General features: G+C 42.9%; 1 protein-coding gene across 2 annotated transcripts in view; it reads left to right on the plus strand.

Moving 5' to 3' along the window:
* The first annotated feature begins 20,172 nt into the window (after window positions 1-20,172).
* Window positions 20,173-27,455, plus strand: part of ZNF516 (zinc finger protein 516) — a 101,099-nt gene continuing 93,816 nt past the window's right edge. For both annotated transcript variants that reach the window (XM_050970873.1, XM_050970874.1), the window contains exon 1: window positions 20,173-20,298. The gene's annotated coding sequence lies outside the window, so the exon portion shown is untranslated. The remainder of the gene's footprint in view (window positions 20,299-27,455) is intronic.

The raw sequence follows: 27,455 nt of genomic DNA on the forward strand, positions 1-27,455 counted from the left end.
AATGATTTTCTGACTAACTGCAAAAATGAGATGGCAGTAATTTTAGTATTAGCTAATAAATATTGACATTTGTATTTCAATGAGTGTAATCAGGCTTTGGTTGGATATGAAAAGTCATGATTTTTTCATCAGTATTATTATAAAAGCTTGACTATTTCCACCAAAGATATTAAACAATCTTTGCAGGAAGCCTCAGTAACTTCTCAAAATAAATCCAGTAAGACTGCAAGAAATAACATGTGCTCTCTGTATAATATTGAGAGCTCATCTATTTTGCTCTCTCACTTAAAAACAACATCGTGCAACAGGCATCCTCACACAAAAGCAGCCTGCATGCAAAATGATCTGGTTAAAATGACAGCTTTGAGCATAGAGGTAAGCTGATGCCCTCAGCATACTTTACCTTGTTTTATCTCATAGCTATTCAAATTTACAGTTAGGGGGGAAAAAAAGACCTAGAAAACACCCAGGGGTCACTCAGAGTCTGAAATGTCAGCTGTTATTCATGGTGCTAGCCTATTATTGCTGAGGCAGTCAAAAAAGTCATAATTCTGGGATGACTTCTCCAATTTTCAAAAGCTTGTGGTCCCAAAGTTGCCACCCTTCCACCAAAGCCAAAATCTCAAATCGGTTTCAGGACTGCTACATTCCTGGTGAAGGATTCCCCCTGGGATACCTGGTATTTGATGAATTAAAAATGCCAACACACAGCAGTGAATGGTTGCAGAGGGAGCGAGCCGAAACCCAGCGCTTTGGTTACAAGTTCATTAGCAGACATGTCTGAAACAAACAGACCAGATTGTAAAATTGACTTGTTTTCACAATGCAGACAATTTTCAAGAGAAGATTCTGGAGCAGTGATACTGTTTACTCACAAAACGGCCCCAGTTTCCAAGCAATGTATTTTTCAGGGCAGCACATCTATCTCCTTGGTTGCCCACTCTTCAAAAGTCTCTCCTATCGTACCCAGTGAGATGGACTGGGAAGAGAGCTGGCTGAAAAATACCTGGCTGTTTTGGATAATCTTTAGATGGGTTAATTTCTTGATCCAGGTGAAATTTTAAAAAATTAGCCATGGGAGTGGGAAAAGTGAAGCTGGCTGGTATAAGAAATGCTGCTCACTGATGGGGAGCCATGACCCCATCTCAGTGAGCACCACCCTCACCTTGGACTTGGTGATGTATTTCCAGACCTTGCCCTTTTGCTGGCCCTGGTGCTCCCCTGACCTCTCTGTGACTCAATTCAAAGTCTGAAATCAACTGAAAAGTAACACAGAAAAAAAGAAAGAAAAAAGAAAAGGGCTATTTGTTTAAATTGGCTCAATAAGGGGTCAGATAAGCAGCAGTGCTACTGCACTTCTGTGCATCTGCAACATGTGGCATAGCCCAGGGAAAAGGGAGGACCCTCACTAGCTTGACCAATTTAAACTGTCTTGAAACAGCTCCCTGGATATCTTGCCAGGGGCTGTGTAATTGAAAGAGGAGCATTTCTGCATCACAATGTTTAGTCCTGGCTAATTTTAAAACATCATGTAAAAAGGCTTCCTTCCTTTAAAAGCACGGGACTCGTGACCCTTCCTTTTATAAATACACACGCACATACAGATACACAGGGTATAAATTAATCTGAAAAATGTGTTGATTTATAAGAGCAGGGAACAGAGGGAAGAGGAAATCTAAACAACCTCATTTAGTCTTGGCAATATCAAGAATGCCAAGGCTAGTTTTCCCCTGCTTGTGGACAAGGAGGTTGGAAGCTTTTGAGGGAGGGACTGGGATTATATTATGAGGTTTTTCACAGTTTAGATAAACTGAGAGTGATGCTGGAATTCTTAAGGAAAGGTTTTTTCCTTCTTTATGATTTTGCATGCTGAAGTTTAACAGCTGTTGCAAGCAAAAAGAAAACATATTTTTCCCACTACATCTTTTGATTCCACCATATGAACTGAGTTGCTCTGGCATTATTTATTTTTAAGAAAATTCAGAAAACCAGGCAGTTAATTTTAACCCAGATATAACTCTGCTGATTCAAACTTACATTAAAACAAAGGTCATATTTGGCCAAACCTTTTAATTGCTCATGACCCCATTATTTTCTGTCCCCCTTTTCTCCCTCCTTAACTGGTTGTCCCATTGTTTCACTAGGGTTTAAAGTCAGATTTACTGGCTGGCAAATACAAGGATTGCTCTTTTGCCCCTTAACTCATTCCCTGATTTGAAAAATAACAGGAGAGGGGATGGGTGTAGGGAGAAGTCTCAGAGGGGTTTGTTTGTTTATTTTTTCCCAGCATCCCTGTAGGCTGCTAGTGTTATACCGTGAGTTTTTCGGAAAAAATGGGAACACAAGCCAATCAATTCCCTTCAGCTCTGCAGGACTGCACTTTCCTGGGACAATGTAAACATCCAGTTGTGCCGTGAACTCTCCCATCTGATTTTATTAGATTTGTTTTCCCCTGTTCACCATCATTTTTATAGATATTTGCCCTCCCATTGCATTTTTGCTGTCAGCTAGAGCAACAAGTGGTTGTTATCAGCCCCACGCAGGGGAGCGGGAGCACCCGGCACGCAGTGTCCCCTCTCGTGTCACCAGGTCCCCTGTGCCACAGGGGGACTGATTCACTCCCTAAAGACACAGAGTTCCCACTGGGTCCTCCTCCCCCGTCAGACTTAGCTGTGCTGTGTGTGCAGGCGCTTGCTTTGGTTTATGGCTGTGAGCAGAGGTCGTGGGGGACGTGCTGGCACAGCCCGTCCTGCACCTCCCCTGTCCAGCAGAACCCAGCTGGGGGATGCTGCCAGCCCCAGGAGGTGCTGCTCACCCACAGAGGGGCATATGGTTGGTTTTGGTGGTGGTAAATTATTCTTTCCCACCTCAGAGGTCCCCTCTGGGGGTTTGTATCATCATAAGATAGGACTGGCTGCGATTGAATCTGACCCCCTATTTATGTCCAAACAGCAGTAAAGCTGCAGACAAACATAAATAACACATGCTTGCACCTCCTCTGCTGTGCTGTGATTCCAGAAATGCTGAAACTGGTGTCTGAGCACTTCAAACCCTGCTTTTAGAGAATTTGAAATGCATCCATCAAATTGCAGCTTTTGCTGAACCTGTCAAGAAGCGTTTCTGCCCCAAATGGAAACTGTCCAAAAAATTATGCATGGCCATTTTAAAGTTATGCAAGGTTAGAAAATACAAACAAAACAAGCCAAAACAAAAGAGGGACAATTGAATGGCTGCAGGACAAAATTCTGAGTGAGCAGAGTCTATCCCCTTCAATTATGCCCACTTAGGCACGTGAAATCAGGGCAGTGGTGAGTTGCATGAGGATGAGGTGGGGGTCATCCCCTTAACCACAGAAATCTGGATTCCAGTTTTCTAAGTGTTTTGAATCCTGATGTCATTTTAGGCTAATAGCTGGGGTTAAAATAAAATGCTTCATTGAACTAGGTGGGTGTGTGAAATGTTTCTTTCTATATCTGCTGCTCTGGGGAAAAACAGAAGGACAGGCTGGGATTCAGTGCTCATATTAGTCCATGCTGCTGCCTGTGCTAGCAGACAGGTGTCCCAATATCAAGGGCCCATCCCTTTTGTTCTCCAAACATGAGCCACAACCACTGTGTTGAGAACGAAGAGAAATATTAAGTGTCCTCTGATTAATAGGTGGTTTTTTTTAAGTTTCGTGCACTGGTGAATTCTGGGGGTGCCTGGGAGACAGTTGTGCTTCCTAGCTTTGCTGGATCTGTTTTCTGGGATACTTCAAATGAATAAATATCCAGAGCCATCAGCAGCTTCTCATTCCTTGGAGCCCTCTTCTCCCCACTGCTCCCCTGACATACATTGCAGCTCCTGTTTTTTAGTGTTTTTCCCCTTCATTAGCTGAATTCTAAACTCAGTTAATCTCTGTTTGCTGGATTAGTAAAAACTTCTTGTCTTTTTGTGAGCTGCTCTTTTTCTGATCTCTGATTTGAAGTGCCCAACAAGCAAGTCTAAAAAGAAATATAAAGGTTTGCTGGCTATGACTGTGAAATCAAATCAACCATGAGTGACAAATCGGTTTTATCAGTGAAACTTGTTAACTGCAATGACTAATTTTTAATTTAACTTTCTTTTTTTCATTTAAGTTCATTCATTTAAGAACTCTGAAAGGGTTTTGAAGAAAGTCTAAAAAAACCTCCCATCTCTCTATATAAAAACATGTCTCCAGAGAAAATTCTCTCAAAATACAGAAAACAGCCATATAATTTAGAACCTGTGGGTTTAACTTCGACAAGGCATGACAACCATTTTGCGAGCTTGAAGGCGTTTTGGAACCATTGAAAACCAAAACCACAAAGATATTGAAAATTAAGGTTCCAAGCCTATGTACAAACTGCCTCCCTGTGCATCTATTGCAGCACACACAACACCTTGTGTCGGGGAAAGATCACTCCCTTTCTGTCCAGGGAAGACTGGAACACATAGCTGCAGCAAGGCATGAAAAAGCTGGAGTTTGGCTGTAGCCTCTTACAGAAAGGAGATTCCTGGTTAGGAATTGGAATACTCTGGTTTGTCCTAGTGTAATTTGATGAATAACTTTTCAGGAAGGCTTCCAGCAACCTCCTCTTCTCTGCCCCCTGCCATTGCTTCATCTTGGCCTTGGCCCTTACTGATTTGTCCTGCCTTACAGTGAAATGGGTGAGAGAGCAGAATCCCTGGGAAAACAACACTTTACCTTGTAATATCTATTTCTTTGTCTATTATATTTTGCCTGGGTGTTTTTTGTTTCCAGGGAATCAGGTCCACCATCCAGCCTTCTACACAATCAGGAAAACATTGCAGGATGGACACAGGAGGCAGAAGTTGCTGGCAAGGGTCAGAAATTGTCTAAAGTAGCTAAAGCACCCTCCAGTTCATTGAGTTCCAGGTAACACCTTTAGTCCATCTGGTGACCACAGCCTGATATGGTTATTATACCTATATATTTACTTGAATGTCTGCAGCCACTTATTTTCTACTGAATTGTCCCTAACTCACACCAAAGCAATGTGAACACAGCCTGTCTGCAGAGCACTGCTGCCTGACTGCTGTTTTGACTTGCTTTGCACAGCTGTAAATACAAGGTAGAAGGCAGCAAAAAATTATGAGCAGAGTAGTTAAGGACATTGTAAACAATGCCTATGAGCTTCATTTAAATTTAGCTTATGTTTCTCAAGAGTCATTAATGATAGATTGCTTTGCATTCTTAGAAATGGGGGGTGGGGGGGGGACAGTATCCATGTAAATTGACACTGTTATCAAAACAACAAAAGAAATCCCTGGAGGCCATTTAGATGCTGTTGAAACCAGATTTCCAAAATCACGTTAATGGTATTCTTCCCCGCTGGTGTGTTAAAGCATGAATGCAAAGGTAACAGCAAGAGTAACAGAGGAGACAAAAGTTGCATGCAAGGATGCGCTGCGCATTCTTCTTGCTCTTCTCCCTCTTCCTCTGCTTCTCAAGGTACTTATATATGTGTGCTGCTCTGATGTGACTCCTTTCAGAGGAATAATTGCAGACAACAGACTTCACTCTGCTTTATTGGCAGCTTAAGGCATTCAAGCACTGCAAGGATTAAGTCCTGTATCTTAAGGGACACCTTTCTGTTTCATGTGCTTGGGAGAGCTAGTGGTTATCAGGGATGTATGGGCAGGTGTGTGACCGCCTTAAATATGAAGGATTTTGTGGAATGACTCAGTGTTTATTTTATCTTTTCATGTTCTGACTTTTGCTTAAGTTACCCTGAAAACCTTTTTCCCCCCAGATAGTCTTTGGTGCAAGGTTCTTCAGGCGTCACCTTAACCCAACATCTCCTCCCTGTGCTCTGCTCCTTGTACACAGTGCTGCCTATCACTGCAGAACATAATGGACAAATGCTTCTTATTCTTATTATGTTTAAAATGCATTTTCCAATTACATGAGTATATAACATTTTCTAAACAAATAGTCTCATTTTGTATAGCTAAGCAGCTTTTTAATAGGATGCCCCAATTGACAATTACCATACAACTCCTAAGGCCAAGAATCACAAACATGTCATTAAATTCCTAATGAAAATATCTGATCTCCTCCATGCTTCATTGTAGAAATCCCTGTCTTTTTTCTTTTTTACTTTTTACTAAGTGCAGGTAGCTGATTGTTTTGGGCTATTGGAAACAATTAAATCAAAGTCCATGGGGCTTTCTACAGCTGTACTTAATAGAGAAAGGCAGAGTTCTTCCTGCTGGTTAAATTCATTTCTGCAATGCACAGCTATTCTTACTTTTGTGTGAAAGTGAGGTTTTGAAACCTTAAAAATAAATTATGGACTTGGCAGAAGAAAAATACTTGTTTATAAATCAGCACAAATATAGTGTCCTGTATTTACTCTGTGGTGTGTATCTAAATTTCTATTTTGATTCAGGGACTTACCCTGATAGATTAATCTATGTTTAGTGAGAGAAAAAATTCATGCTACCTGTTTCAACAGTGAATTTGCATTAAATAGGATGGGTAAGAGGTAAGCTGAATACCCCATTTGCACATTAAAAGCTGATCATTAATCCTATATTTTAACTCCACAACTGTCAGGAGCTATTATTTCCCAAAGAGCCTGACAGTTCAAGGGATAAACTGGAGTGGGTCCCATTATAAAGGTCTATGAATAGACGTCAGAATAGTTTGCGCATCAAACCCCAAAGGCTATTAGATGTGATACTTTAAGAATCAATTTGTAGCTAAATGAAAAAGAAGGGATGTGGATCCTTGGACAGATTTTAATAAAGCAGAGAATTTAACATATAGAGAGGCATTTTAAATAAAATTAGACAGATGTAAAAATTTTTTAAAAAATGTATTATTAAGCATAAAATAACCTCCAACATTGATTTCAGCCTGGTGCTTGAAAAACTGTGCCAGAGCAACGAGATCAAACAAGGAGAGGTGCTGAAAAGCTGCTTTCAAAATTATGTTTTCAAGTGACTCTAGAGTAGATCAATAAGAGAGCTGATAGCTTACGAGCTTCTGAGACAAGTCAACAAACGCAAGGCAAGAAAAGAGGACCAAAGAGCTGTCTTCCTACAAAAAAATTTGTTTCCAACAGGACATCCTGCTGAGTTTTATCTGAGTTCATTAGGCTTGAAGACTGAGATCTGCTAATTCCACATGAAAAGTTCCAGACATTTGCAAAACCAAATCAAATGTGATGCTGTACTTAAGCTTGTTAAGAAGTTGAAGTTAACGCTAAAACCCGCTTAAATAGGCTCTCAGGAAATAACACTGCACAAGCTCTACTGTACTCACCCTTTCAGAAAAACCAAAAGAAATCATGCAAGCTCTGTGCAGTTCATGTGACGCTTTTAAGCACCATAATAGACTGGCCCTCCAAAAAACAAATGTTGGGAGAAGAACATGATCCCACAGTATGTTACTTCAGGTTTTCTCCCAAGGAGTCTCAAATAAAGTCAGGGAAGCAGGCCCAATACATACAGTTATAAGGGCAGGAGTACAGAAAGATTGACAGCCTCACTGTACTGGGAACAGTGTTCTCTGTCATTTATTTCTACAATTCCTTGCTCTTAGGTAGTTTATATCCTGAAGTCCTTGAAACAGGATGTGCCTTAAAACTTATACATCTTCTGTGCTCTGAAAGTTAATTGTTGTTTATTATTCAAAGTAGGCTACTGAAATTAGATCTCATAAAAATGAAATGGTTCATTTCCATAGCTGAAAATGGAGCTGCTTGCATACTGAAGCTGGAAGAGGTGAAGACAAAGAGAAGTTTATTGTAGACAGTTCCCCCTGGTTGTTCTGTTAAAAGCCTGCTGAGACATGAATGGAAACTCCAAAAAGCACCTTACTCTGTACTTCACTGATATCACAGTTTTTAATGTCCCGGGGAGGATAGCTGAAAGCTCTACGCTGTGGGTTGTCCATAATGTCTAGCAAATCATTGTCTCCAATAACTTCAGATAAGCTATTCCTACCTTTTTTATATTGTTAAATGCAATCAAGTATTCACCCCTTGTCCACCATTATTTTACTATTTCGAACAGGAGGCAAGCTACTTATAGACAAGTGGATGTGTGAATGTATCAGTTAAAGGAACTAGGCTCTTTACTGTGTTCTTAAATCATGTAGACAAACTAATGTAGAAAGTTCCAATAGTGAGGATTCCAATACTTGGTCTGTTTACTCAGCCCCTTATATGTGTGCTCTAGGGTATCATCTTTAATTGCACAGCCACATAATAACTTTATTCAAATGCTTCTCTCAAAAAGAAAGAATCAAATTCCTCGTGAGCTTTTCTGTGGTGACCAATTCTGCAGAATCTGAATGCTTCATGAACATAAATTAATTTATCTCCCTCTTGGCAGTTGCTGTTGGAACTCATCCCACCGTTACTGCTCTGAGTTTGTAGTACAGTGAAATTTTGGCTTTGCCCATGTAATCTACCCTAGAATAATATATTCGAGCATGCAATAGTGGGACACTGTAGTCTATAGCTGAGGACGTGGCATATGTGGTTCAGTCGGCGCTACCAGCTGTGAGAAACCTGAGCATCCTCAGTTACAGCAGAATCTTAGAATTCAGCGACTCCAATTGAAGAGGTAGTGATGGAGCATGTGCAAACTGTGATTTTTCACAGACTTATAACACAGCCAAATGTGTAACAAGAATAGCAAAAGGCAAAGCTCTAGCATAGGGAGACTTTTTCAGACTCTGGCTTCAGATTGTGAAGGTGCTAGAACAATACAGAGTGTTTACTGATAAGCAAAACAACCTGCTTTCTGTTTCAGAAACAGTCAAACAGTTTTGGCTGAAATTGTCATTAGCATTTGGGCCTAAATTAGATGCTGCACAGAATGACAGCAGAAATGGCTAAACTAATACAATTTAGCTGTCTGTGAAGACAGGCTTATAAAGGTAGAGTGTCAGGCAATTTTTCCTTTTCACAGTGCACCTACACAAACGTGTAATAATCTCATTACACATAATGCTGTGCGTTTGATACGACTCTGTGTGTGTGTATTTGCACGCAGTTGGAAATGTGCTTGTGCAAATATACACCGAGAGATCAAATGTTTTGTCATGTTCAAGATTAGCACCTATAGATAGTCACCATGTGTAATTCGGGATCAGTTATGCAAGCACACAAGCCTACAGCTCGTGAGCCACTCAGCAACAACACTACCTCCGACTGCAGTCAGAACAGGACAGTCAGGATCATAATCTTATTAAAGGAGAATAGATGCAGAAATCATGTCCTACTTTTGTTAAATGCAGCACTGCTAGGTTACATGGCTTGCACGCAGTTTGAAATGCTCGTTGTGCGTCTGGCTTGCAAAAATGCTTTGATTCATTTGCAAAATTCTAAATTTTACCATTAACAGAATTTTCTCCCTTAGGCCTATAAATCCAGGTATATATTAAAAAAGAAGGCTTGTGTTTATCATCTGTAAGAAGTTCTTGTTGTCTTTTATTGCAGAGATCCAAGTGTAATCACCACAAGAGGAAGCAATCCAGTTCAGCAGCAGCCTCGGCAGGAAAGCTGACTGCCAGGTGCATGAAGTGTAAGGATATCTGTGCTGGCTATGTACGCACCAAGGGTTTGATTTGCATTAAAACACTGCTGAGTTGGAGGGAAAAGAATGGAAGAGAGGACAGGTAGGCACCTACCCCACCACCATCTCAGTGCCTGCTGAAAAGGTTTGGGTTTCACGGCAGAAACACAAATACAGAGTGAAGATAAATAATTAAAGCCTGGCATAATGGGCCAAAGTAATTTCTCGTTATAGGGAGAGTATTTTTTTTGCGCGTGTGTGTGTGTAACAGATGAAGCTAATTTTGAAAAATTTAAATGTGTTAAAGCATTCTAGCATTTCTTCCAGTATTGGCAGAACTTGTATTACCTTGGGAAAAAAAAAAAAAAAATTACCCAACACCACTGAGCACATGGGCTTATCTGCAACCTAATACTGTTATTGTAAGGGTTTGTATAGCTCACTTCCTGCCTTTGGGCTTACACAACAGGATATTTAAATTACAAAGACTGAAGAAATGAGGCAAAATGCTCTTGATATTAAAAATTTTCTAGTTGTTCTAATTCCCCATTAAGTGAGTTGCAGAATTTGTCAGTAAACACAAGGTCGTTCGTGGAAAAAAACGACAGGCAAACTAAAGGCAGCAAGGCAGGTTCAGCGTTTATCAGCTGTCCCTCTGTGCTGTGAAAAGTGTAACTTACGAGTATAATGGCAGCTAGCACCCTTCACTACTGACTGTCACTGTTTCCATTGTTAACTTGGTCTTCAGGGTTTAATATCTCACCTGTATCAAATTGCGCCAGGTCAAAACTTGGCCCATTCACAGATGTGTCTGGATGTTACTTTTTTTTTTTTTTTAACAAAAAAAAAAATATGTATCAACCAAAGCTGGGATGAGGACTATTTTTTAAAAAATGATATTATTATTATTGATATTGATATTTTTTTCTGTTCACTTCCCAAATCTGAACACAAACAAACATTTTACTTTTCACTCCCTTGAATCATTTTTTTAATATTCAGTTTGTGTTGACAGAGATATTTTTATGTTAGAGGTCTGTCTGAGTGGGTTCTTCTTTCTTATGCTTTCCTGATCTACCATCTTGGAGCACTGCAAGAAAATCTGCACTGGATGTGCAGCAGACACATTGCTTTTTTTCTCTGGTGCACGTTTGGGACAGAGTTTCTGTTCTATTCACAGTATTTCATTCTCTTTTAGCTGGATGACTGACTCTGGTTAGGCAGCCAACTCAAAGAAGGTGCAAAACTGCTTTCTGCAGAGATTGCTGAATGGATATAACCCTTGCTATGTGAGATACAAATGCCAAAACACAATTCCAAGCACAGGTACCAAGCATGACTGTGCCACAGTTTGCTCTGCCAGGGTCAGCAAAGGTCTCAGGGTATTTCATTACAGCAGTAGTGAGCACAGCTCTCTGAAAGTACTGACCCATTTTGCAGCTAAAGGAAAATAAGTCTCAGAGAGAAGAAAAACTGGCTTATGCAGTGAGTGGAGAGTCCTCCTCAAACGCAGTATATACAGCTGCAATGGGGACCAGACCCAGCAAGGTGCTTTGGGAGCAGGGCAAAGATGCCTTATTCCTGCATCCCCTGCTGCGACAGCTTCAGGATACCCAGGGAGAGGGGACCATGGCACACATCACCCTGCTGACAGGGAGGTGCAGGTGCAGCCACAGGCAGCCAGTAATTGCCTGGGATTGAGAGCAGCCACATCAGCTATGCTCAGCGGTGCAGTCCTTCCCCTCTCCTCGCTTACCTGCACTGCACAGGGAAGAGAGGATGAGTCCTACAAACCCTTGGTAAGGACTGAGTATCCACTTGTGAGCAAAAGTGAAATTCAACTTGGATTAACAGCTGGAGTTCTAAACCCGTTTTGCATTAGTGATGAAAAAAAAAAAGCGTTAGTACATGCATGAATGTAACTTATTCATGGGTTTATGGGCCCTAAGGTCAGGGAGTGAAGGACTCTGCAACAGCTTTGATGGTTACATTCTTCCATTCATATCTCTGATTAAGTTTAAGTGTAAAACTCATGGAATTTCCCATTAACTGTACATCTGAGGAAGCTGCTGAATGCACTTATGTAAGTCCAGATAAGAAATTTAAGTTATACAAACTAGTCACACATCCCCTTGCTTTGATAAAGAAGAAGGACAGAAGGATTGTGTGCTAAATAAATGACATTAGATGAAGTAATGCCTTTTTTGGACATTTTCCACTTTACATTTGGAAGTCAGGAGCATCTGGAAAACCACATTTGTTTGAAATATGGTGGGAAATTATTAAATAAGAATGTTCCTGTCAGTCTCTTGCTTGCAATTCTTGCAGGGTCTGGAAATTACCCATGAACTTTGGAGAGAATTTTACCCTTAATATGGACTAAACACACTTGGTAGTCAAGGAGAAAACACTTGGCTATCAACCAAGCAAATACTTCCTTTTAAAAATGTTCTAGTGAGCAAATGAAAAATGAGGTCATTCATGCAAATATTCCATTCACCAGCACTTTTTTAATAACCAGATTATGGATACTATGCCTGCCTTACAGGAGAATGGTATGAACTTAGTAAAAACTCTTGAACATAAACTTAAGGTCATATATTCCTTGCAGAAGCACTTCTGAATGAAGTAAGGAGTGTGCAGAGGTAGTGTTAATGCTCTGGCAAGTAGCTTGCTCCAAAAAAGCAAGGGTGAGAACACAGAAGGCTCCAGGAGCAGGTGTAGAGCCAGGCAGTGGGTAGCCAGAACTACTGGCTTTGGCCCAGGTCCAACAGCAGAGCTCCTGGCTGCAACCTCTACAGCCACCCCTCTTTGGTTCCTGCAGCTTAGGGCAGGAGTTCTTGTTCAGCTGTTCACACCAGTTTCCAGTTGCTGGACTCTCACAGACTTGGCACTTTAACCACCACAACAATCGCTGGGGTTACAAGGCAGGAGGAGAGCCCTTCCAGAGGGCTCCCGCCCTCTCTTCACAGCCTATTGACCCCTTCTTCCCACTTATGCTTAATGGTGTCTCTCCTGTGGACTACAGATGTAGACACTTGTGTCAGTTCTACCTGGAGGAGCATTCAGGGAGTTAAGCACCAAATGGTGAACCCAACTCTCTAAAATTCTGTAACACAAGTAAACAAAGCAAAGCAAAGCACACTTTAGCCTTAGTAACACCAAATGGAGTTGACAGCACACACTCACATGGATCCTTCTTCTCTGGAGAAAACATTGGCTTGGACAATACTAACAGCATCATTCTGCGAGCATTTTTGGCAGTGTTGTTACCGCAGTTATTTTGCAATCTATTCTTTTTATTACTCTAACTTCCATCAAAATAAATAGGGTCCTGGACTCCTTAGATGATAGAGGGATTTGGCATGAAATGTTCTTATGTCTTAGGGAAAAATAGGTGGAGTTTTTACAGAGCAACATTCTTCACAGCAATAAAAGTATGAGTGGTGGTACATCTTGAATTGCAAGAACATTGCCATACTAGTGATGTGAAATGCAGATCTATTGCATTTGACTTTATAAAGCCCCTAGGAGCAAACAGGATGTTTGCACCACTGATATTAATGCAATCCTTTGCAATAAAAACAGTTCTCGGGAATCTTTTGAACAGCAGAAGGAATCTAAGAGTTGCTGGCGTATGTGATAACTGCTTTATTGAGTGAGTACATCTCTGCTTTTGTCAGAGAAGCAAATGAAAATGTAAATAGAAGGAAAAAAAAAAAAACAGATAAGGTATTGCTCCACAAGAACATTCAAAACAAAGAAGTATCTTCCAAATAGCCCGTTCTCTTCAGGAAGCTAGATAAGTGTTTTAGAATAAAAGTGCTGCTTATTCCTGAATGAGGCACCCACATAGGGAGCTGCTTTAGTTTGGTTATTCTGCAAACAATTCCGATAGCAAAAGCCTTGCCAGCCGGCTTCCTTGGAGAGGAGGGGGGAGGAGGTCTTCACTACATTAGGAGCCTTTTGTTGGTCTGATATGGCTATATTCCCTATCACACTGGTGTTCAGCAGGGTTTCCAGGATAAAACAGAAATCCAAATAGAAATCCAAATACCCCTTTCTGTCTGCTTGAAAGTTTGTTCTGATTTGAACAGAATTTGTGTACTTACCAGACAATTGAACAGTGTAGTTTAACACTCAGCCTTTTCTGCGCTCGTTTTAAAACACAGAGGGGGGAAAGCAAGGGGGATTATACTGTAGGAAACAGAGAAGCAAAAGTGCACTGCATATGACTAAAATATCTTCAAATCCTTACTAAAGAAGTTTCTCAAAACCTTGCTGTCTCTAAGTAAGGTCTTTGTTGACATGAGTGCCTTGCTTGTTACTGAATGCTTCGGGTTTATTAGCTTTGGAGTTTAAGGAGGGAAAAAAGGCAAATGCCTCACCAAATCTGTAGTGGACCAACTTCCCTAACTCACTTCTGTCTTTCAAACTCTATGAAAGCAACAAATAAGATGCTGCCTGCAACTTGTTGTTATAAGTCAGGATAATTTTATGCTGATAATTTTACGCTAATGATCCTGAGTGTTTGTTTCAGCCTCTTTGTCTCACTAGAACAAATTCTGTTGGTTGATTTGTGAATCCAAATGTGAAAAAAGGAATCATGAATTTTGTGTGATTTATGGGGAAATTAGAAAAGTAGCCAATTTGGCATAAAATTGTGCAGGGAAGAAAAATGGTCTATCAGCAATGAAAGAAATAGTGGAAAGTTTTTGGAAGAGTTCCTGTTCTCAAAATAATTTTCCCCAAAATTCTGCATATTTATTATGACTTATACTGTTGCAAACTACTGCAGCTTCAGATGTAATCATTGTACTTTTACTAATTTTTAATTTATGCCAATTCAGAAGTACAGGCTGACACACACAGTTTCAGGAGCAGGAGACGCACAGCAACATCTTAGCTACCCACCCCAATCAGCATTTCCTGATTTTACTTTGGGATGTGGGCAGTAGTATGCTAAAACTAGGCTAATGACACACATTTCTGATTTGAATGAGATCCAGAAGGTAGAAAAAAGGTTTGGGAGCGTCTGAATGCTGAGTTTTTGTCTGGCTTGCTGAAAGGTTAGAAAGCTCTGGCAAACTTTTACTCCAGCCTGTGAATGGATCTGTATGGATGGACTTTGGTGTAAGTTGCAGCATCTCTGCAGTGAGGCATTAAACTCTGGGATTTAGATTCTAAAGCATCTCTATTTCTCATCTGCAAGTTCCTGTGTGCTTTCAGCCAAGTAAATATCTGATGCTGGTTAACTTTTACTGTTCCTTCTGCTGCTCGTCATTGCAGATCCACATCCGAGTGCTTATGGCGTATTATGTTACAGCCAACCAACTAACTTCCTCTCAAACATGTTACTTCTACTCTGTTGCTTGTGATATTGATGGCTGTTTTGACCTCTGCAGTTCTCTAATTACTGAAGCCTTAAAATAGTACACATCAGGTAAAATATTCTCTTTTTGAAGTTCTTTTTTCCTCGCATGCCTGAGCTGAAAGACCATATAAACTAAGATTATTCAACCACTTTAGACCACTGCACAGAATGTCAAGGGAAATTTTGTTAGCCAGGACAAGTGACTGTTTTGTTCCACTTTTACTTTTGAGGTATTTTTCACTCAGCAGAAGATAGTACAATGATGTATTTGCCATGCTGTTCCATAAATCAATTAAATTCTTCTCCTTGCTAAACTCCAGAAATGAACATTTGTGAAACTATTTTTTTTTCTGCAGTCCTTTATTTAAAGTTTGTGCAACAGCCCCAGATAACACACTGTTTAAAGCTGGCAACCAATTTCCCCAGTTTTAGCAAGCGTCGCATTTGCTGTAACATCACAGGTCATTTTTAGCGATTGTACGTCTTTGTCTGGTCCAGTCAGAAAAGCGCACAAGCACTCCAGTACTATCAGTTATGCTTGGAGGAACATAAGAAGGATGAGGGGGAGGGGAGAGAAGCTGACACAAACTCAGAAATACCCAGTTTTTCTGCTTTGGGAGAGCACAGCCTGCTTACAGCCAGGTCCAGCCTGCCAGAAAACCAGCGTACTGCAGTATTACTATCAGTAAACAGAATGGAAAAACCCAAGCCACAGAAATATGCCCTCCCAATGATCTCTGTTGCAAAGCGAAAAAAAAAAAAGTCTTAGAAGTTGCATTCTTATTGAATTTTTCTTCCTTGAAATTAATTCTACTTTGTGGCCTAGTTCTTTTTTATTTCTGAACCTATTATGGGCCACATCTGTGGAAGTCTGATCAACTATTCTGAAACCAGCTGCTGCTGAGATTCTTTCAGTTAAACTGAAATTAAGAACAGGTTTGTGGGCTCCCTACCTGCTGTGAAGCCGTGATGTAGTTTATAAAATTACATATGGGTGAGAAAATCTGATTGCCAGGGCTGGAAAAGTTGGTACATTTAGCATGAACCTAAAATAGCCGTGTACACTAACGCTGTACTTATTTACAATATTAACTTTTTCTGCTCTCTTCCTCAGTGTCATTGTAACAGCAAGATTGGATAATTCAGTTAAAAAAAATGTGGGTTTGAGAGGATCAAAGCACAAAAAATCAAAATCAGGCTATATCCTAGCAACTCGGTTGGCAGTAGGGGCAAATATGAAAGACATTAGAGTTAAAAATGTTGATTCTTCAAGAAAGGTCTCCAGATTATTTCTGCCATAAGGAAATGCTCATTACATGCCATACATGAGATGATGGAAACAAACACCAGTCATCTTTTATCATTGATGCAATTACATCAATAGCAAGGGGACAACTTGTATGAGTAGAAAGTAAAGAGGTTATGACCACATCCTGACACCTGATACAATTTGTCAACAGATATGACCAAGTTGCTTATTGCTGTTACACATTAATAGACATGTCAGATCATGAAATATGTGCACCTCTCCAAATGGAAAAATATTTTCAAATCCTTTCACTAGATTTATGTCTGACTAAATTAACAGGGTGCAAGAGCTTGACCTCAATCCATGCAAACCCGGGGTACGCTGCTGTGCCAAACTTTGGTGGGTGGGGGGGGTACAAACTCTGGAAGCAGCCTCACACCACACAGCTACTGAGGAATGATTAGAGAGGAAAGAAAGATTGTTGTGGTGCTCATCCGAAGTCAATGCATTTAATCCAAGTGTATAAGCTTGTTATTAATTGAAATAGTTTTGTTTCGGAGTGGAATTTGTGCCACCCACAGAAACTCTGGAAGCACACCAGTGTTAGAATGGTCCATTTTCACTGGAGTCAGAAATGTGAGATTCATATTAAAAGCATTACTGGGAATGCTTCTGTGTGGTGATCTGCAGACATAGATGGGTATTAGAGCTGCCTGTGCCTTCCAGTTTGTAACTTCTGCACGTGTGTTTTGTATCTCCAGATACACCAAGAAAATTCTGGTTTAGAATGTAAAGATGATTTGTCATCAGTTTGTGTGCTCTTTTTTTCTGACCAAGCACAGTTTGAGAGCAAAATCTCTGTCTTATATTTAAACAGAATTTCAGACAGATTTGTAATAACTGAAAATATTAATTGGCACAAAACCTGAGTAACTCTGAGCAAGCACACAGAAAAAGAGACTCACTTCCCTAGATTACATTTCACAGACTGTATTTGTGTATGTGACATGTACACACACACATATGCACGTACATATATATGAAATGTAATCCAAACTTGGCTTGTTTGCCTGTCTTGAAGTATTTATCTATGCTTTCAGCCTTGCTTTTACAGAGATGGTCTTTTTCCTCACTACTCTACCACAGTGTTTCCTGGGAACCTTTTCTTATCTAAACTTCCACCAATCACTCCTAAGGCTAAGTTATGCAGACAAGTCATCGCACAGAATTTCATCAAACTGCCATTTTCCCTAACTTGAGAAAGCCTGGTCCCAAACGCTGAACAAATAATTTATTAGACCATAGCAAAAGTAAATAAATGCTTTCCTGCTCCAAATATTTCATTAGCCAGAATTATTATACATGCAAGTCTATAAATAGCAAAACACATATTGAGCCATTAATATCGCTGACATTCTCATACAAAATACTGTAATTTAAAGAATTTGAAACTGGAGGACATCTCCTGGAAGATTTCTGGCAAACATAAAATGAGCAAATTGTCTGCAAACAAATTATTCACCCACGGAAATGGTACACTACTAACGAATTAAACATTAAGAACATAATCTCTACCTGAAATTTCTAATGACATTGATGATACTATGCAAATATATCCTGCATATCTTTTGAGTCTATAAATTCTTACACTGTTTCAGTTTTGCTTATAAAACCCAGAAGTGCTGGGCTCAGCAGAAGAAATGTGAGAAAATCTCCTATTTAAAATTACATGGACAGAGGAACTCTGCTGGTGACTTTCCGTGAAATTAATATACCGCTTGATTGTTTTTAAGGTCTCTGCATCTTCTGAATTTTTAATTGCCTTTCCATTAAAATGGAATACCCCTCGTGTACTAAGCTTGAGATGGGTTCTCCAGTCCTTTCACTCCTGTAGCCTCCTATTTTCTTACGGGAAGAAGGAGCGTAAGACTGGGCCCTATGGAAGCAAAGATGGAAAATATTAAGCATTTTAAGCATTACTCTGTCAAGTAACAGAGCAAGCACTGTGTTCTGTATTCTCATGTTTTACTGTCTAAGGAAAAGGATCTGTACAGACTCTGAGAGAAAAGGAGTAGGTCATAAAAATCACATTTTTACGTAGAGCAGTTGAGAAGTCTCATGCACCTTTCATTGCTCTGACTTGTCAATTTTTGCCATATGGAAATTGTTAGCTTAATACTGTAGTTCTAAATATTGCCCAGGAATGCTGATTTATAATGGATTTCTTACTTTTTGTGTAAAGAAATGCTAAAGTACTATATAAACTGTGATTAGAGAATCTACACACTTGTGTTATAGGCGTGTGCCTGGGATGGATTATTCAGGCTCAGAGGGGTGACATCTGCCCTGGTCCACTCACAGGTAAACCTGGCACCAGTGAACTCGGAATTCCCACAAAACACTGCACTTCTGGAGTAACTGGGAACCCGATTTGGTCAGCAATTGAAAAAGTGTGCAGGAAAGATGCTGATGCATAAAGGACAAAATCCAGACATTCCAGATGCGTTATTTACTATTGAGGCACTTAAAGACACCACATTAATGTAATGAAGCGGCTTTTGAAGAAAAGGCAACACACATTTTTTAAAGTGAGTCCTCTCTATATTTTGACCAGCTGCTGTGCACGTCTAGTTATTTTTTTTTCCTGTAAATTATAATTAAATTTGATTGTCCCAAATACATCCCACTCAGGCATTCATGCTGAAAGCAGCAACAATTGTCAATGACCTTTAACACGCCTGCTATACAAATTAGTGCAGATCATTAATCACACATAGCTTACATTTTATGATTCGTGTATCCTTCATTACCAACTTTCCCCTCTCGCTCGCTGCCCCCTACCCCCACCGCTTCCCTTTATTCCGAGGGTTCTTGTAATAAGCACTGAAAAGGGCAGGATTTAAAACCTGCCCCCGCCCCAATTTTGTTTTCTTCTCATTGCCGGAGCACTTCGCGTCCCAAGTGCAAGACGGAGGAGGGCGGTGCGGGGCCGATGCGCCCAGGAAGGGCCGGGCATGGGGCGGGGGGCGACTCCGGCGGGGAGCTCAGAGCCGGGGTGCCCGGGGGCTACGAGGTTCTGCCGGCCCGGGGGCGTCAAGATAACACGGTCCCTCCGTCAAAAGCGCTCCGTGTCAATTGTACGTCATCGCACATTATGAGACAAAGAAAGAAAGAAAAAAAAAAAAAAGAGAGAAAAAAAAAAAAAGGCTCCATCCACACCCTTAATGTCTAGTACCGAGCGTTAAATTAGGCTTCCCAGCCATAGACTAAACACACTCCCCTCGCCTGTGGCACACACAGATTTGGCGTGATTAAACAGGGCTTCGCAAACAGGCAGGAAAATAAGAATTGAACTTTTCAGCCATAGGCCGGGGGGGGGGGGGGACGACGACGGGACCAGAGGGTCTTTTTGGTTGCTTATTTTTTTTTTTTCTTTCTAAAGCCATATGGCAGATTGATTTGTTCGGAGGTCTTTCAACTTCCCCAGCGTGGCTGTTGAACAGTATTCCTCTTTGATCTTGATTGAGGACTTTAATGTTGTTGTTTCTGCGCATTTCAATAGATCTATAAATATTTTACCAGTGGAATTCGCCAAAAAAAAAAAAAAAGAAAAAGAATAAAAAGAAAAAAAAAGAAAGTTTCGCATAGAAATGCATCTGGGGCAACTCCATACCGCACCTTTCGCAGCGGAGGAGGTACGTGGGAACCGGGGCGGCTGTGGGCAGAAGCGCCACTCCGCGCCCGCACAACGCGGCGCCCGCCTTCCTCCCCCCCGCTCTCCCGCAGCGCCCGGGGGCGGCGGCACCCGCGCCCCAACTTTGCCCCGCGCAGACAATGGTCCCCGGCGTGTGCTTGCGGGCTCGGCACCGGCCACACCAGCGCAGCCGCCGGGGGACGCGCGGTGGCGGTGGCGGCGGGGCGGGCGGGGCGCGGGCGCGGCGGGGGCGGTGCGCGGGCGCGGGGCGCGGCGGGGGCCGGCGGGGCCGCCCCCGCCCGCGCCAGTGGAGCCGCTCGGCGGATCATGTGCAGCGCGGCGCCGCTCGCATGTGGCGCGTGGTTTCACCTTCAGAGCGGCTCGGCGCGCCCTTCCCGAATGCTGCCGCCGCCGGCCGCGCAGGAGGTGAGGGGCGGCGGGGCGGGGGAATGGCCCGGGGGGGCGGGGGGTCCTCGGGCTGTGCCCCTGGGGGGAAAAAAACCCCTCAACTTCGCGCCTCCCCCCAGGTACGGGGACTGTCCCCCCCGGTCATCGGAGCAGCTCCAAAATGGTAACTTTGCGCTGTTCTGCGAGGAGGTCGGGTTTGCTGCAGTGGTGGTGCCGGGGGGTGGGGGAGCCCTGCGGGCTCCGGCAGCCTTTTGGCTTTGTACGCTCCGTCAGGGGCGTTGAGGGGAGGCGGAATGCGATATTAATCCATTAAGAGACAAAGAACAAATTGCCGCACTTTAAAGTAAAAAGCTTCGGCTGAAGAAGGTGGGTGATGGGTCGTCGAGCCCCGAGTAGCCACTTCAATTATTAACAGTAGGTCGTCCCCCCCTCTTTCTCCCCCCACCCCCCCTAATATTGATCCAGCGTGTGCGTGAAATGCCCGATGTGGGGCTGTGCCCGTGTGTGTCCCCCCCTTGTTTGCGAGTCGCTCTCGGTTCCGTGGCGAGTCGGTCGCTGCGTGATCCCCGTTAGAGAAGTACACAGTTTATCAAAGGAAGTTGGGGGTGGGCGGGCAGAGAAAACAATTATTCACATATAGACAGCGAGGAGGACTCGGAGGACAATGTCTCCGTAGCGATTATTTCCAGAAGAGGAAAAATAGCCCGTTTGATGCGGGCGGGGTGGGGGAGGGAAGCAGGGAGTTTAACATACATGTTAAAAAAAAAAAAAAGAAGTGGGGGGGTCGAGAGGAGGGAAGGAAGGGGAGAGAGATGGAGAGGAAGGGAAGGAGAGAAAAGAAGAATAGAAATAATGCAGTTCCAGACATTTTGTGCTATAAAAGCTTTCCTCCTCCTCGTCCCTCCCTCCCTCCCCCCATTACTATCTTCGGTGATCATTAGCATAGCGCCGAGTCGCGATCCTAATGCGAATTAAGCACTTGGGCAAGTTGAGGAAAGTTTGGATGGGTAAACTTTGCTATGAGGGAAGAAGGTGGGGTGCTAAAACTGGCAGTACGTGTGGGGAGGCGTGTGGAGCATGACAGCCGGCCGTTGTTTTTTCCCTCAAACCAGCTAACCTCTGCAATTAACTGCTGGAGACAAACCCTGTGTTTTAAGCCGAAAAGTGTCGGTTTGGAGTCAGCACCATTTATTAGGAGCGTTAATAAGCTCCCATCAGCAGACAGGGATCTTCTGGGGAATGCGCATTGTGTGTGCCCACAGCTTATCCTTTACATTACCCCTATAGATACGGAGGCGCTCGGGCACTGGACGTGCAAATATCATTTTGCTCGGACTATTTTCGAAACATTAATTCTGTTCTTTATTTAATCCAGATGCAGGGTTCCCCTCCCCCCCTCCCCCCCCCCGCATTTGCTGCCTTATTGTTGGGTGTACATTTTCTGAAAAGGCGACTGGTGTAACCTGTGGAATTTGAAATGCAAATAAAAGCCTGTGGGAGTTGAGGCAGAACAAATCAGCATTTATAAAGTGAAAAAGATTTAATGTCTTTGAAACCACTGCGAGATTTTTTTTTTAACAAGAACTGAATCGTGACGTCAAGTCGTTTGGGCAAGATTTTTTTTTTTTTTTTTTTAATGTCTGAAACGCGGGTATGCGAAGTGCTTACAGGAAAAACAGATTACAAGATTAACATCTGTTAACATGATCGTTTATCTCCAGCCAAAAATAGGTCAGTCCTTTCTTAAGGAAACACGATTGCTGGGCGCATGATTAAATAATGAAATTAGGCTGATGAGTTCATAAATTAGACGCTGTGTCGACGTGCGTTAGAATCCGACCTGTGACAAAAATCTGTAATTCGCGGTCCACCGGAGAGCGGTGCAGGGTCAAAGTCCCTTTTTGGGGAGAGGCGCAACTCTCTCGCCGCCTCCTTCTCTTCCTCCTCCCCTCGCTCCCCATCGCCGGGCGCTCCCCGCTCGCACCCAGCGTCTCCCCTGGCTGAGGAGCCGAACTCTCCCAGCGAACGTAGAAGTTTCCTCGGCGGGGAGGGACACGGGGGTGCCGCGCTAAGGGGGGGTTGGGGAATGGAGCCGGACGGACGCCGAGCCGAGCCCCCGCCCGCCGGCGGCCCCGCCTCGCCGGGGCGGCCCTATCCCGCGGGCCCGCCCCGCGGCACCGCCCGGCCCGGCCCGGCCCAGCCCCGCTCCGCTCGACCCCGGGGTGTCGGGGCGCGGCGAGGTGGGACGGGGAACCGCCGTGTCGCCGCCTTCCCGCTGCCCTGCCCTGCCCTGCTCTGCCCTGCCCTGAGTACCCCCCCGGCCCGGCCTCGTTCCTGCTGTCCCTCCCCGTTCCCCCCGCAGCGCTGGGACCCGGCTTTTTTTTTTGGAAGTGGGTGTAAAAGTGCCTTTATGAAAAAGCTCGTCGGGCATGGCGGGGCCATCGATATTTTGATTTTTTTGTGGGGTTTGTTTTAATATTTGTATTATTTTGAGGCGGATTCAGCGGTTTCTGGAGAGTGTCTCCCCAGAACTGGTGGCTGGGCGCCGTGCTCAGGGCCGGCTCCTCGGCGGCCGGGGAGAGGTCCCAGAAGCCCGCCCGGCAAAGGGCCGCTGCGCTTTGGCCCCATGCCACGGACTTTATTTCATGCTTGCTGCACTAAATGAGTTAACAGCCAAAGGGTTTTTCATTAACTCGACTTGGCAACCGTGTATTTCGTCGGCTTCTCCCCCCACCAACATTCCCCCCCCCCTCCAAAACGTGATTTTAAGCAAAAACTGAGTGGCATAACATGGGTTGATTTTGATTTGGGAGGGGGAGTCTTTTTCAAAATCTTCTGTCAGATTTCCCTTGTGCCCCCATCCCTGGGCATTGTGCATCGGTGGGATGATAGCTGAGAGTTTTATTTTGTGCGATGGCGCTGTGTGTCCTGAGTTTTGACTACTGCTTCCCAATGGTCTTTTAAGGCCCTGTGTGTCCCGGACCAAGCAGCAGGATGCTGACCGTGTGGCAGGGCACCTTCAGCTGCCCGCCCTGAGCCCTCTGAGGGATGTGTGGATGGGGCTGGGGGAGTGTGTAGGTGTACATGCTGGGAAGCTGGGTGCTGCATGCCAGGCAGGTGTGCAGAGCCTGGAGGGGCGTTGCGGCAGGTGGATAGGAGTGTGTACGCACACATGCAGGGCAGGGATGGGGTTTGTTGCATTGCTGCATGGGAGCCAGATGTGTGTGCCTGTAGGTGCTGCTGGGGATGTGTATGGAAGACAGAATGAGGCTCACGGGGCTTCGGGGTGAGGGAATGCTTCATTGACGCAGGTGGGTGTGTGTGTGCGTTCATGTCCGCGTGTTTGTGGCAGTGTCCTGTGGGCAGGTGTGGGGAAGTAGTGCAGCTTGAGCTTCTCTAGTGAGGCCCCCATGTGCTTACCCCCGGGCTGGCTACTGCCAGTGGCCGAAAATAACAGAGGTGTTGTTTGTTTTACGGGGGAGCCGTGCCAGGGAGGGGCGTTGGTGATGAGAGCAAAAGTTTCATCTCGGTGGGGAGTATGTTGGTAGTTTTGCTCCAGTAGTTTTGTCCGTGGCAGCTGGCCGGAGGAGTTGTATGTCGGTGAATGTTGTTGCTTTGTTTCTCTGCCAAAGTGTCTTTCACTTCTGTCACAGCAAACCCACCATCTCAGCCTGGTCATCTGCTACTCTGTGCACCCCAGCTTTGTCCCACCAGGGTGGGCACAGTGGTTTTTGGAGCTCTCCCCTGCTGAAACTGGAAGCTGAAGTTGCATAGGAGCACCTGGGGTGTAGTTAGTATCAAGGTGCAGATATTCCAGGAGACATCTTCAGTTTCACAAGAGCAGCTGCCATTGCCATCTTGAGTGAACTCTGTATAATAAAGTCATTTGTGTGGGGCTCTGTGTTACTGGCACAAGCACACCTTTACTAGCTCCTGGTGTAAAGTAGTTTTTAGCTATCTCTAGAAATTCTTGCCTGGGGTTTGTTTTCAAGCCTTTAGTTCCTATAAAGCTGAGTGGTGTTGAAGTGACATCTAGTTAGTGATAAGTACTGTGCAGTCTGTGTGAACAATAGGGCATTATAGCCGTCCCTCTAAACTGTTAGATTAATATGCAAAGATAACGCTTTAAGAAAAGAGAGAAAAAATAAAGCATCAGTGAAAATAACATTGTCCTAAGGAGTGATCTAAAATATGTTTAAAGAGAGGGGTGGTCTTTGTTAGCACAGCACCTATCTAAGCTTAGCACAACCTTCTAAAGTCCTGTACCAGACAAACTGTGTATTAGTCCCTCCATGAATGTGAACGACTCTTTCTGTGTGCCTCATAGAAGAGAGTCTACGTCACTAGGGTGAAATCTACCTACTGTTACTTGCAAGTGGCCCCAATAACTCTATCTGCCTAGAATGCAGCAACATTTTGTAGATTAAACTTTTCCTGTGGCAGTGACTAATGTATTTACTTTAAAAAATAGGTTCATTGTATGATTTTATAATTGGTCATAGTATCATGCTGTCACCAAGATTTAATAATAGCAATTATCAGTACAGAAGCGTTCATTGAAGGGGTTGGAAATGATTGTGCCGTTCTTCTGAATCTCTGCCTGTTGAATTGATCATCATTTTAGCAAAGGTGGATGCTTCTGTCTTAACATTTTACAGATTACCTTCAGAAGCTGGGCTGTTGGCTTTAGTTGACTGAAAAATGCATAACTTTTCAAATTCGTCCTGCTGTGGGTGCTTACACCAGAGGGGAAGAGTATCCTCATAGAAGTGGTGTACTTACCAACTTTTGAGAACTCTGGGCAGTCTGTTTATGTGGATTTTTTTGCTGAGGTCCTTGTTTACAGGTGTCTTCAACACCTTACCTTTAATTACCTCTAACTATTGTCTTATATATATATATAGTTATAATTACCGATCAATATTATCGGACTATAGTTATCTATATTTGTAATTATCTATAGTTACCTGTCTGTAGTTCTCTGTGATTGAGGTCTGATGAGTTCTATTCTGAGGTCCCATCTAATGAAAGGTACTTACATTTAGTAAGATCCAAAACCTGTCACTTTTGAAAGGCCTAACGTCTGCGAAGACTTCAATTTGTGCCAAGAGCCTGCAGGACTTCTTTGGGATTACATGCAATATGCAGAATGATCCAGTGCAAAAGCTTTCTTTGAGACCAGTGATGAAGTCTGCATATGTGTGCTTAAACTGGAAATCTGGGTTTGACTATGCTGTTTCATAAAGTCATCAAAATAGAAAGCTGAAATGCAAAGTGATTGCATATTGCAGGAAGCAACTTGTCCAAGCTTGCAAATTTCACAAGAAAAGTGCCTGTTTAAGTTTTTGAGACACAAGTATGAATTTGTAGATACATACCTTTTAAGACTGAATGGGCATTGGATTTCTGCACGGAAAGGAGAAATGGACGTACTGCTGTTTTTCACAACCATGTGGTGTTCTTTAGTTGGATTAGGCCATGTACAACCATCCTAAAAATTGACTTGTTGCTTGTGAATCCACTGCTGACCCATAATAAGTGCCCTTTCCACTCCCATTGACTACTGGGATTTGCATGAGGGTGATTCTGGGTGGACTTCCAGTTTCTATATACATATCTGAAATCCTTAATTATATTGGCAGTTAATCAACTTAAACTTGTTACGGTCTTTTTTTTTTTTTTCCTCAAGCCATAAGCTTAATCCAGATACCTAATCAAAGCCTGGCCAAAAAAAAAAAAAAAGTCACATTTATTTGATTAGATATCTGCAATATAAATATTTGAAACTTGGTGCAATGTTGCTTTTTCAAAGCAGACATCTTACATGCTGCAAATATTTATACACTTCAGTGCTAGTATAAAGCTGTTCTGACTCAGACACTGAAGGCAAAATTCTGTTTTTCAGTTACCCACTGTAACTGCACAGAAACTGTAGAGTACTTGGGAGTTAGAATGACTTACCAGATAGCAATATTTCCTGGTTGTCACTTCTATGTTAAAAGTAAGTGGAACTTCCTCGCCTTTTCCAGCAGGAACCATTCTAGTAAATATTATGTTAGTGAGCCCACGTTAAAACTTGGGAGTCGATTATGGTCCAGGTAGTTAAATGCTGCCACTTAGGCTTTCATTAGGATGATGACTTCATTACAAATGTTTACTTTCATTACCTAACTGTTAGTCAGCAAATGTTTAGTCTCTTAATCTGCTGAACCTGCTTTGCCATTTGAAGCCAGTGAGCTCTCTTTTTTTTTGGGGTGATGATTACTCAACGCTGGTTGTTCATTTTTTGATGTTGTTTACATCTTGGTTATCTGCAGAGGCCCATCACTGTTGTTACACACTTGGTGTTAGCAGTTTCTCCTTGCTTTCCTGAAACTGCAGCAGTACTTGTGCAAAGGAACGTGGGGCATTAAGCGTGTGTTCCGAGATCAAATTCGTGCGCGGATGGACAGAACTTGCATCTCTCAAGTTGCTACCAAACTGTTTATTGCCTAATAAGTTCTAGCAGGTCTCATAGGAGTAGCACACATCTGCTGTAAGATAAGTTGTTTATTTACCACCCCCAAGTTGTGAGCTACCGCTGCACATGGTGTCCATGGCAGAGATGCTGGGACAGAGGCTGCTGGACACTGGTCTATAAACTGTTTCAAGTCATGGAAGAACAGAGGCTCTTTTCTGTGGATTCAAGACTGCTTACCTTCTGAGGACTACTTAAAATTCACTTTTGCTAATCTTTCATTTTAGTGATTACTTATGGAAAATAATTAAATTTTTATCAGCAGGATATTGTGTTGCTTAACGCTTGTTCAACAAAATCCACATTTCATTATGGACTGTTGCAGAAGCTGTAGGCCTGGCATTACTGTTGTACTGTTGTGGTAAACCCAAGGTAACTTTAGTAGGGTGGCTCTGAATTTACAGCACTGGATGTGGGGATGAATTTAGCACACAGCACTTAGCACCTAATTAAAGCTTATAGTATTACATCCGTAATCAGGGCACTCTTAGGATCTCTAAGAAATTACTTTTTCCTTTGTCTGTTCTTCTCCCTTTTCTTTCTTGCCATCTCACTGTGTGGTGTTGGGAGCTTGCTTCTCCATGTTGGGGCTGTCGTATTTATGTCCCAAAGGAAATGCTTTCCAGCAGTGTACTTCAAATTGCAAAGTAGAAGAATT

The sequence above is a fragment of the Serinus canaria genome, chromosome 2 (assembly GCF_022539315.1).
Source record: "Serinus canaria isolate serCan28SL12 chromosome 2, serCan2020, whole genome shotgun sequence".
Lineage (NCBI taxonomy): Eukaryota > Metazoa > Chordata > Aves > Passeriformes > Fringillidae > Serinus > Serinus canaria.